Source organism: Suricata suricatta, chromosome 13, assembly GCF_006229205.1.
Source record: "Suricata suricatta isolate VVHF042 chromosome 13, meerkat_22Aug2017_6uvM2_HiC, whole genome shotgun sequence".
NCBI classification, from domain to species: domain Eukaryota; kingdom Metazoa; phylum Chordata; class Mammalia; order Carnivora; family Herpestidae; genus Suricata; species Suricata suricatta.
Window position 1 is genome coordinate 40,746,071 of NC_043712.1, and position 13,069 is coordinate 40,759,139.

At 34.6% G+C, this 13,069-nt stretch overlaps 1 protein-coding gene across 1 annotated transcript in view; it reads left to right on the forward strand.

The window, feature by feature from the left end:
- Nucleotides 1-2,693: 2,693 nt before the first annotated feature.
- LINGO2 (leucine rich repeat and Ig domain containing 2) overlaps nt 2,694-13,069 on the forward strand; it is a 1,051,930-nt gene continuing 1,041,554 nt past the window's right edge. Inside the window, exon 1 of the mRNA XM_029920927.1 lies at nt 2,694-2,744. The gene's annotated coding sequence lies outside the window, so the exon portion shown is untranslated. The remainder of the gene's footprint in view (nt 2,745-13,069) is intronic.

Consider the following 13,069-nt stretch of genomic DNA (forward strand, 5'->3'; position numbering starts at 1 on the left):
GGAACCTTAGAGAAGTATGGGACATGGGAAGATGGACCAAAAAGCTTCCAGGAAGCTATATTATACTTATTATCTAATTGATAAAACTGATGCATTATTTGACCTTTCTGTGAGATAACACTCCTCTAACGGCACATTTTTTCATTTAATTCACACACCAACTCTTTGAGATAGGCCACTCACTCTATGGAGAAAAAAGAGAAGTAGAGAGAGCAAAAATAAATGGAAATATTAACAGTATGTTTTAAAGGGCCTTCATTTGTTGAGGGTTTGTTATGTAGAAGCACATAACTTATCTCATTTAACTGATGCAGTTAATCTTCAGGAGGTGCATATAATTGTTAGCCCCACTTACAAATGAGGAAATCATTTTACTGAGAAGATGAAGAACATGCCCACAATCTCATATATAGAAAGTGCCAGAGCTGGAATATAAGCCCAGATATTATTGCCAGCTTTTCCTTAGAGGAATAAGGGCTAATGTTCCTCTTTCCTTTGGATCTTACCTGGCCAAACCCTGCACTGGGCATTTTGGAAAACTAGATTATAAACAGAGGACACTTGACCAACTTACTCTCTGATTCGAGAGAGGATCAAAATATTGAAAGTTTAAGAGGTAAGACAACTGGAAAAACAGGATCTGAGTGACAGAGCTATAGCCTGGGGAAACAGTGTGGTCTAGGGGAAGTGGCACACAGATTTTAAAATCTGATAGAGCTGAATTTACATTCCAGTTTCATTGCTTCCTAATTGTGTACTCAGGGGGAAAGTTACTTAGCTTCTCTGAGCTTGTTTCTCCAACTATGTGTTCATAAGAAACTGTGGGTAAATTAACATCAATAGGTATCATTTATTAAGGGCTTAATGTGTGCCAGACATTGATTTGAAGAACTATGCGTAAATTGTCCCACTTGATCCTTTAAGCAACCTTTCAAGATGAGCCTCGTAACTTCTGTTTCATAGGTGAGAAGCTCAGCTTTGGAGAAGTTAACTAACTTAACCACATTGCTGTGGATGAAGTGCAACTGGATTCAAATCTATGTGATATGATAGAGATTTCTGCTCTTGATGCTTTCACTACTTCTCCAAAGTATATGCTGAATGTAAATGATGAACGTAACAGTGGTTTGTAAGGCTTTTGAGACCTGTAGCTTACATGATGGACCCATATGCCTTATATGTGTCATCGATTAGATACTTTTGTTGGAAAAGCATTAATAAATACATCAAGGAAAAATAATGTATAAAAATTACATTTCTTTACTCCTTTTATGCTTTTTTAACCTTCTGCTCTCAGCTTTGCAGAAGAGCATTGAATAATCATAGATGTTTCAGAAACATTGTTATAGAGAATGTTAACTTTCCCCCCTTATGTTACTGAGGAGGGAATTGAGGGCCAGAGAAATTAAAAGCCTTACCATGGTCCAGCTCATAATGCTAGAACTAGGGTGGATACTCAGATTTGCAGTGCCTTTTTGTCAGTACCACATGATTGGCATTAGTCAAAACTTTGAAGAAAAAAAAAAGCTTTGGTAAAGAATAATATGTTTCTTAAAAAGTTTGATTCTATTATAAAATTTAAAGCTATGTCATAAAATTTTGAAGATCAGTAATTAAAGCAAAATACATATTTTACTCAATTAAATCCTTATTCTTAGTTAAGTCCTGTGTTATTTATAGGAGTTTCTCACAGATATTCAGTAAGATAAATATCAGCAGATATGTTCTCTGACTATAGAATTTCAGAACTTGACATGTCCTAAATGGTCCTATTTTTTACTGCTTTATTGTTTTGTTGTTCTTCTCTTTGTCTAATTGGACAGCATGGTGGTGAGATGAAATGAGTCTAGCATTCTCTCCTACCTGTTTTACTGTGTTTTTTTCTTTGTGTTCTAGAGAAACAAACCATTGATTTCAGGAGGATTAAATGTGCTTGGCTATAGTGAGACAGAAATTATAACTGCAAAAGTTGGAATTTCTTACAGGAATATGTTGTGCAGAGGCTAAGTGCTTAAGTCATGGATTAGAACTGGATCTGAATCTAGGTTCATTCATTGAACAGATGCATGGTAATTGGTTAAGTTACTCAACCCTCTGCATCTTAATTTCTTTGTTGACAAATTGAGAATCAGCATTTATGTAATAGTACTTAAACCATATTTATTCCATAAACTTAAGTAGGAGATCATATATAAAATACTTGGAGCATAGTAAGTACTGTATTAATGTTAGCTCTAATTATTAGTGAGAATAAAATCACATTTTATAGCTCTTCTTTGAGGTTGTCCTTTTATTCAGGTTAAAATTGTTAGAAGTTCTGTTTCATTCACTCAGTAATTTCATTAATTCCTTTATTCATTTGGACCTTCAAACTCAGATATTGTACCTCCTTGGTCTTTGATTTCTTCTTTAAAAAATGTTAGAAGAGAGTGATATCCATTTCAGTTTTTTTTATGAGAAATAAATAAGCTTATATGTTAGGACTCTGATATATAGGAAACAATTAGTTGATGTTAGCTGCTAATAATTTTTAATAATTAGTTCTGTGTTTCTCAAGAAAGCAACTATCTGGATATTGCCAATGGTTTAATTTATGCCTTTCCATCTGTCATAGGAAATTTAGTTGCTTCCTGTTGAGCTATTTAATAAGACAGTGACTTTCTACAACTGAGAGACTATACGATGAGATGAATTTTTGAAATTCACTGAACCAAGCTGCCAAATACTAATTTTGAATCCTGCAGGTATGATAATGATAAAATCGGTTAATTTAAGAACCAATTCTCACATTCAATTGAAATGTTATCACAGTACACTTTGTATGAAGAAGAGTGCCTGTGACATAAGTTTAAAAATAATTTGGTGAGTGAATTGCTAATTAAACAGTAAAAACAGGGCTCCTGACTGGCTCAGTCAGTAGAGCATTAGACTCTTGATCATGAGTCATGAGTTTGAGCCTCACGTTGTGTGTAGAGATGACTTACACATAAAGTCTTAAAAAAAAACCAGTAAAACACTAAGCAAATAAACCTGTGTAGTTGAATTTTTCTCAAGTTCTTTTTTTGAGTAACTGGTTTTTCTCATTCACTCATTCATTCACTTAACCTCATACATTGAGTGCTTCTTATGTGGCAGGTACTCTGAAATTGAGGACATTTGGCGGTTCTCAAGGAACCTATAATTTAATGGGAGAATCAGACACTAATTAAATAATCACATAAAAAATGATACCTTTTAATTTTAGTTGGTTTACAATTGAGAGATGTACTCTTAAAAATTGGATCTGACACAGGCAAGAAGGTCCAAGGAGGACACTCTAGCAAGGCATGCTAGATATGAGATCTAAAGGAGTTTATGTGTTGCTAAGGATCAAATTCTGTATCAATTCATGAAAGATGTCACAGGCCTGTATTTACTGCAATCTCATTCTCTGAAATGATTGATTTGAACAGACAGTGAAGGCCAAGACTATCCTAATGACTTGATTGTATTTTATACAACTTCTAACCTCCAAACTGGAAAGCTGCACAGGTAGGAAGTCAGAAGAGTATATGATGCAACCAAACCATTAAGATAGGTTTCCCCTTCCCTCTGCTCAAAACAATCACTCAAGACAGCCACATGTCTTTCTGTAATACAGAACCAAAGTGTTCTTGTTCTCCATTGATTAACTGATTATCACAGCACTTCACTGCCTGATTTTTCCACATGAAAATAGGGATAGGATGCGAACCACATTTTGCATTTTTTCTTTTAAAATTCCAATCATTGTGTAACTGCATACTTCTGGGTTTTATTTTTGAATAATCCCTTTAACAGGAATTAGATCATCTGAATTTTTTCTTGAAAAATATGTTTGAGGGGTGCCTGGGTGGCTCAGTCGGTTAAGTGTCTGGCTTCTGGCTTTGGCTCAGGTCATGATCTCATGGTTCGTGGGTTCGAGCCTTACATCGGGCTCTGTGCTGACAGCTAGCTCAGAGCTTGGAGCCTGCTTCGGATTCTGTGTCTCCCAATCTCTCTGATCCTCCCCTGCTCATGCTATCTCTCCCTGTCTCTCAAAAATAAATAAAAATCATTAAAAAATTAGAAAAAAAGAAAAATGTTTGAAAAAAACAAAATTCATAATTAATTACAGTTAATTATGTAATTATGCAGTTGTTACAGTAGAGGATTCAAATCAAATTACTGAATTTTCTTTCCTATTTTAATTCTACCAGAGTGTAAGGAACACATGCCCAGAGTAAAGACTGTCCCAGAGTAAAGTTGATAAGTTCCCGAGATTAAAATAAGGCACCAAGGTTCCAGGTAAAGGACTTATCATAGTATTTGCACTGGGCTTCTTACAGTGAGTTAATATAACTAAGAAATCTCCTGGAGCCAGTATGCTGCAGGTATCTGAAGGCAGATGACTGTGTGGGATGAGAATGTCAGGTTCTTGCTAATCCTCTGATTGCAGTCCAGGTAAGTGATGGAAATGATGTTCATAGGTGACTTTCAGCCAGTGTATAATTTGTACCTCAGTGTTTATGTCAAATATGGCACAACTCCTTTCAAACTAATCTGACACCATCGGTTAGAATAATTTAAAGCCGTTTTTACTTTGCAGTATAAAATTTTCAGTCCATAAAGCTGGATTTCCATGCCAGCCATGCTAGTTTAAAACAGCATGACTTGGGGCAAGCTACTTAACCTATCAGAGTTTCTTAGTTATTTCTCCTGTAAATTCTGACTATTCATACATATTTCAGAAAATTTTTGTGAGAGGAAAATGTGGTAATGTTTGTAAGGTGTTTACTGTAAATGCTTGGAACACAGAAAAAACCTAATAAACTCTAGCTTTTTTTTTAAATATATAAAATATGTAAGCATACAACATAATTATTACTCATAGCATAGTTGAATTGTTTGTTCAACTGTGCTTGTTCTTTTCTCTTTATCTGCTGTTACTTTGAATTATCATTTTTGTATTTACTAGGATACAGGGATCTTTGATGATGGACCCACATGACCTTATATTTTGATAGGTATACTTTGGTTATTTGCTAGTGTTTATATATGTTATGGACAAGAACTGTATGCATTGGAGCTCTTTAGAAGTAAAGTAAAGCTGGGGCCCTGGCTGGCTTAGTTGGTTAGGTGTACGACTTCAACTCAAGTCATGATCTCACGGTTTACAAGTTCAAGTCCCACATCGGGCTCTGTGCTGACAGCTAGCTCAGAGCCTGGAGCCTGTCTTCTGATTCTGTGTGTGTGTGTGTGTGTCTCTCTCTGTCCCTCCCCTGCTTGCATATTCTCTCTCTCTCTTTCCAAAAAATAAATAAAACACATAAAAAATTTAAAAAACTATAATAAAGCCAAAGATTTCAATCTAACCAAGTTAATGTATGATCATTATTTTGGAAACATTTCTATAGGCTTCTCTTCTTCAGAATAGAACACATCATTTTTACCAGCTTTAGATACATTAGTATAGAAAGATAATCTATCAGTTTCGTAATCTTTGTAATATCTGAAATTAAGGATATTTTAGGTATACATATTATAATTTCTGCAATTTTCTGCATTTAACTAGAATCACTAAAATAACAAACATAGAGATGCCATATTCCTTTAGCAGGTATTTTCCCCTTTGGTCTATGAGTTCTTATTGCTTATTTTTTGTTTATGCATATTAGTTGGTTGATTCATGGGAGAACTGGATAAAGATCCCCCACTTACCCACCATTTGTCTTTGGCTTTATTTTTAATATTCCAAGAGTAGGAAGGAATGATAAAAGGCAGGAACGAATCCCTGTGATGCTTGTCTAACACATCCAGCATTGCATTTTTATGTTGTCAAAAGAGGTGGTCCTGTGTCTACCCAAATTAATCAGGAAAGAGAGAATAATGCAGTGGTTTAGAAGTTGGATTGTAAAGTCCAACTGTGGAATCTGGATTGAACCCTGGCTCTATAACTTTGTAAAGAAGGTCATCTATAAAATGAGAATTAGGCTAGTGCTTCCTATTTCATAGGTGATAATAATGATTCAATGAAATAATGACTATAAAGCATTTAGTGCAGTTTTCTAGGCTCTTTAATCATAATTTAAGAAGCCCAGCCTGGGACTAGGAATTTCAAGATCTTTCTAGATACCATAGGGGATTATGAGGTAGGTGATCATTGGAGCATTCTTCAAAATAATGTGACAAATTGCTGTCTGTCAATCTGGATCACAGAAGCCATATGTCTACTTTGATCTCTGTGACTTGACAACTTTCAGAGTAGAAGACTGCTATAAATTATAATGAAAGGTTAATTGCAATTTTGACTTGACAAGGAACTTAATTGGCACATATGTGTACCTATATCCAAATGTACTGTTCTGAACCACATTTTGAGAACTGATGCTTAGGATGTTGTGGGAAATTCCATGGTCAGTGAACAGTTTTGAAGCTGACTAATAATCAATGTAAATGACAGTTACACGGTCAAAGTTCATTCAAGTCAATGGGCAGAGACATTTCTTAAGAACCTTTTCAGAATTGATTAAGACATTTCATTTTCTAAATTATAAGCATGAAATATAAAAATTGTATTTCCAGTGAGGTTACTCATGCCATTCTAGATGCTAATCTTCGTTTTGTAAACAAGTTAGTAAAGTGAGAAGTCAGTTCAGAGTTTCATTTGGTGGCTTTACTTTCAGTCCGTTCAACTTCACCTAAATGAAGATACTCAGACCTTCACCACTCTGAGGATGAAATACTTGCTCTATTTTTCCTGCTTCATGGTTTTCCCCTCCATGTTCTCACTGCTAGTCCTTTTCTAATCTTTATCTTTTCTTCCCTCCTTTCTAAATATTGCTGAGGAGGCAGGGAATGCTAAAGGATTTCTTATGTGTGATCCCTCTGTTCCTGGCAAACTTCGTTCCCTCCAATGAAAGAGAGTTCTATCCCATTAAAAAAAAAATGATGATTTGGATTTTCAGATTTTAGATGACTTTCCAGCCTTAAATCTTAGTTCCCATTCTTTGAGATGTGATCGCAGCTGCTTGTCTTCTGTCACATACTTTTCTGTCCAGGCTTCATAAGGCTGGGATTAGCACTGATTTTTAGGAAGGAAGTTTGCCATGATAGGTTGATATGTTGCCCCATACATTTTGTCTTTGATGCCATGTCAACACCTGAATTTTCCTTTCCTTTTATAAGCGTCACTCATGAAAAATCATGAAAAATGTTTCACATTTTTTCCTATTAATTTATATTCAATTTCCATTGTTAAACTTCAGGTTTTGTTTTGCTAAGGTATAACTAAAATTATAATGTCCTTCAATTTTGATTTGTTTCACAGTTAAGTTCAATTCAAAATGTCTTTATTGTTTTTAAATTTAATGTAACAAGCATTAAATATTTGTTAAATGTTTAATGAATTAGTTATAGATAAGGCTGCTTCTTCAAACAACTTCCTCAATCTATGAGAGAGTGCTTCAGGTTGTACCCAGACCCCATTTTTCTATGTTGTATTGAGACAATTAGCTATATAAATACAGAGCATATTCTGATCAAGTAGTACCTTGCAAGGAAGAATACACAAAACAGTATAAGGGCATAGATGTAAAGTAGGGTATGGGGCGCCTGAAGGGTCAGTCTGTTAAGCATATTTCAGCTGAGGTCACAGTCTCATGGCTTATGAGTTCGAGACCTGGGTTGGGCTCTGTGCTGACAGCTCAGAGCCTGGAGACCGGAGCCTGCTTCAGATTCTGTGTCTCCTCTTCCTCTCCCCCTACCGTACTCATGCTCTGTCTCTCAAAAATAATAAACATTAAAAAAATATATAAAAAAATAAAGTAGGGTAAATGTATCTTATGATGTCTACATTTTTCTTTAAACATAGATTAATATAACCGTGTAGAGTCAGATTGTTACCAGTTCAACTCTAATATCACCTCTTTTTTACCATTTATCATAATTATTTAACCCCAATAGTATCAGCATATATATTCGTGCATTTGATAACTACTTTAAAAAAACAATTAGGTAAAACTATTTGAAACAATTTTGTTGGCCTATTTGCCATACTTTGAAAGTAGCACATGGCAATAAATACTTTGAATATGTAGTAACATCAGACATTGTCGGATGGATCAACATCCAAAGTAGGGTGAGAGTGGCAATGTGGTCTACAGTAGTCATTAAGAACATAAGCTACAAAGTCTATTTGCTTCCTTTCCTCTGTCTTTAAAAAAATAATAATCCAACATTTATATGGCATTAACTAAGTGCCAAACAGTACTCTAAACCCTTATAAATGTTACCTATTATTATTCTCATTTTACTTGTAAAGAAACAGTCACAGAAAGGTTAAGAAACTTGGCCAAGGTCACACAGAAGTGGCTGAATCAAGATTCAAACCCAATGAAGAGACCATATCCTTACCTGCTGTACTAGGTTTGTTGCTAGGATTAGAATCCTACCTCAGCTCCTTACATGGTATGACCACAGGGCAAGTTTCTGAGTATTTCAGGGCCTCATTTTTATTATCATTTCTTTAATGGGGGTAATAATAATATGTTATTTTGTGACTAAAATGTACTTAGCACAGTACATACCTAGCCTGCAGTTCTTTTAAGAAGTTTTGTTTCAAGTTTATGTGGCACGGAGGACACTTACTACCATCACTGCCTGAATCAGACTTTCAGAGGAGAGGCTGTCTTCTTGACTGACACTGGATTCCCATTCTGGGTCCCTTTCTTGCTTCTGGGCACCCTCCTTTAACTCACTGCCTTTTATGGTCCTTATCTCTCCTGTGACTACCAACTGTGGTGTCCCTTGTCCCACTTGAAACACTTGGAGTTTCAATTTACTCCTTTGCTAATTCTTAATTAAGAGACAATGACAAAGTGGCTGATATTGAATTGCAATGGAAATAAAATAATAGAAATGTAGCTCTGAGTGGGATAGATCTTATTCTCTATTTAAGCCTTTGAATGAAGAGGAAAAATTCCAAATAAAAATTAAATAGAATTTGAGCAGAATTTTTAGGAAATTTCTAAGTTACATTATCCAAAATGTACTCTACCTACACCAAAGTATCCATAAGTATCTTAGATGTATTTTGGCATATCATACCTTTCTTCATGAAAGAATGATGGAATATTTATAAAATTGAGTATTATGGCAGGTAAATCTGATGTTTATTACTCTATTTAGGATGACAGTTACATTTTGACAAATCATTTTGATTAATCAGTTCAGAATTTTTCTACATGCCTTTGACTTTATTTTGTTTATTACTGGTACTGTTAAAATTGAATATAATGAGTAAATAACCTGAATTCTGCAATTGCCTTTCAGAATTAAGCCATCCTAAATTATAATTATGAATACTATTTAAAATTAGGAATACACTTTCTAAAACTAAATATAAAATTTCAGGTATCTTGGGCTAATTTTAAAAGCATTTCAAATTATGAATTTTATGAGTATCACAATGTAGTTTGAAAATAATAAATATCAGGAATATTTTATTATATAAGTGTAATGAAAAACAAATATACAAAATGATGAAATCTGATATGTCTTACCTCCATGCTTATAGATCCATGGAAATGCCTTCTCTACTCCTCAGGCTTTTCAAGAAGTTTGCTAGAATATTGCGGATAGATGCATTATATATTACAATAGAATGAAAGTTTGATAATAAATAAATGAATTGAGAGAAAGGAGCCAGAGGAAGGATGTATGGAAATTAATGTCACTATGATATTTTTTATGAGTTAGTTTGAGTTTGTTGCATTTTACATAAATAAAATTTTGACGTTTTTTTATGTTTATTTATTTTTGAGAGACTGAGAGAGAGCATGAACGAGGGATGAGCAGAGAGAGAGGGAGACACAGCATCTGAAGCAGGCTTTAAACTCTGAGCTGTCAACACAGAGCCTGAGGCGGGGCTCAAACCCACGAACCCTGAGATCATGACCTGAGCCGAAATCAGGTGCTTAACCAACTGAGCCACACAGGAGACCCTAAAACATAATTTTTAAATATTTATATATTTACTTTCAAAGTGAAAGATGGAGTTCAAGCAGGGGAGGGACAGAGTGAGGGAGAGAGAGAATCCCAAGCCGGCTTTGCACCATCAGTGCAGAGCCCAATGCAGGGATTGAACTCACAAATTGTGAGATCATGACCTGAGTTGAAACCAAAAGTAGGATGCTCAACTGAGTGAGCCACCTAGGCACCCCTAAAATATAATTTTTATTTAAAGGTACATATACTTGAACTATGAACTTCAACCTTGTATCAGTATTTGAGAATATCAATAGATGTTTATGATAATATTTAATCTCTTGCCCCCTTATTGATTGACAACAAGTTACATATTGATCACTATGTGTATATTTATCAAAAAAGATTCTTTTTTAAGACTGCCAAGTTTTTTTTCCAAATTAATGAATTCATCTTTGTAGAATATAAGGCTACTTGCATACTAAAATGTTCTTTATTGGGGTGCCTGGGTAGCTCAGTTGGTTAAGTGTTCAAGTTCGGCACAGGTCATGATCTCATGGTTTGTGGTTTTGAGCCCCACATCAGATTCTGTGCTGACAGCTAGCTCAGAGCCTGGGGGCTGTCTTCAGATTCTGTGACTCCCTCTCACTCTGACCCTCCCCTGCTCATGCTGTCTTTCTCGGTCTCTTAAAAATAAATAAAAAACATTTAAAAAAATTTTAGTGTTCTTTATCTTTCATGGAATAGTTGATTAATAGTAACTTCAGTGGCTGTCTTATAGGTATTTTAAAACAAAAAAAATCGAGGATTTATTTTTAATGGAAAATTACTGTGACAATCAAAAACAAAATATAGTCATTATATTTTTGGATATTTTCTGAATATTGTTTTCATAATTATAGGGTTTTTCAGTGCTGAGAAGAGGTTATTAAAATTTAAATTATAGGAACCTCAAATAGTCAAAGGTGGCCAGGGCACTGCAGTATTCATTGTGTCAAAGGTTTGTATTTGGTGTACTAGGAAACAACTCAGACTAATGGATTTTAGAAAGGTTCTCAATAATAAAAAATTAAAGCCAATAAGATTAACCACAAATTATTTCTGTCTCTGTTCTCCAGTTTCGAAGAAGGACTGTCAGCCGTTTTCTTTTAAGGATGAGATAGTAAATATTTTAGCGTATGTAGGGCATACAACCTCTGTTGCAACTGCGAAACTCTACCACCGTAACTTGAAAGCAGCCATAGACAGTATATAAATGATGAGTGTGGTTGCGTTCCAATAAAACATCATTGATTGACACTTGAATATGAATTTCACACAATTTGTATGTGTCAGAAAATATTATTCTTTATTTGTTCAGACATTTAAAATTGTAAAATGATTTTCGGTTCATAAGACAAAAATGGCCAGTTGAATTTGTCCTGTGACCTTAGTTTGCCTTCTCTTGCCTTACACAAAGAGCAATGAAGGGGACCCTGTTTATCTTATATCCCCAAATACTTAGCACATAATAGATACTCAACAAGTATATGACAGATAACTACTCTGAGGTATTTATTTATACATTTAATATAGATTGATTTCTAATCTTGACTTTTCTTAGCAAATAAAACTTTTCCCTATGTTTATTTCCACCATATTTTTATAAACATATATGTATATACACACACCATTTTCTTAGTTTTATATACATATATATGTATTATACACACACACACATATACGTACACACATTTTAAATTTTTTTAATGTTTATTTATTTTGAGAGAGAAAGAGAGCTGAAGTGCGAGTAACGGAGCGGCAGAGAGAGGGGGAAACGGAATCTGCGGCAGGCTCCAGCTCTGAGCTGTCAGCACAGAGCCCTTCGCAAGCCGGGCTCAAACCCAGGATCCATGAGCTCATGACCTGAGCCAAAATTGGACGCTTAACTGACTGAACCACCTGGGCACCCCTGCACACACATTTTAAATAGATTCATTGGGGTATAATTTATATACCACAGAATTTACCTGTCTTAATTATACAATCCAATGCTTTTAATAAATTTACTGCATTCTGCACCCATAACCATAATATAGGTTTGAACATTTCTATCATCCCCAAAAGATTCTGTATGTCCATTTGCTGTCAATTTCTGTTTATATGTATGTACATAATCAGTGGATTAATGTACGTTTCCATTCTATTATGTAGATCAAGAATTCAGAAGACAACTTTATGGAGATAGGTTAGGACTTATGCTCCTGGCACTTTATAATTATGAACTAGTGTAGTTTTCATCTCACTTAATGTGTTGTTTCTGTTAATCTTCATTTTATCCATAAGGAAACTGAAGTAACTTTCCCAAGATCACTCAACTTATAGAGTAATATCAACTCAGCTATTGCATGGAGGTACAAAGTTTTAAGGTGAAATAATATGGTTCCAAGGTCCATGATTTTAATTACTTTAAGAGTATAAGATTTTAGAAGCCATTGGTAATACAAGAATAATAAATTATCTTTTCTAAGAGGCAATTATAAATTAACTTTTAACTTATCATTTTAGGCAAGCAATAATTTTCATGAAAATCATAAATTCAGCCCTCCTTAATCATACATAAATCTGAGTCATTAGTGAGCATAAATAAACTGATATTTTAAGTATATACTTGCACATAGTAAATAGAAGGCAATTATTCTGCTACTCAGGGCATGTACACCTTTAGTATTTCCAATGTTATGATAAGCGCTATTATCCATCTCTCAAACATATATCATTTAAAAAGAACTATTAAATAAAACTGTAAATAGTACTCATTTTTCATAGCATTAAACTTCTATCTCAGTACTTTGCTTACATAAGTAAGCCTATTTATTTATTGATTAATTGTGCACAAGTGTGTGAGTGTGGGAGGGGCAGAGAGACAGGGAGAGAGAGAATCCCAAGGAGACTCACTAACAGCACAGAGCCCACCACAAGGCTCAATCTCACAAATTGTGAGATTATGACTTCAGCCAAAATGAAGGGTCAGACCCTTCACTGACTGAGTCACCCAGACACCTCCAGCCTATTTATTTTTGTCAGCAACTAAAATGTTTTGTTT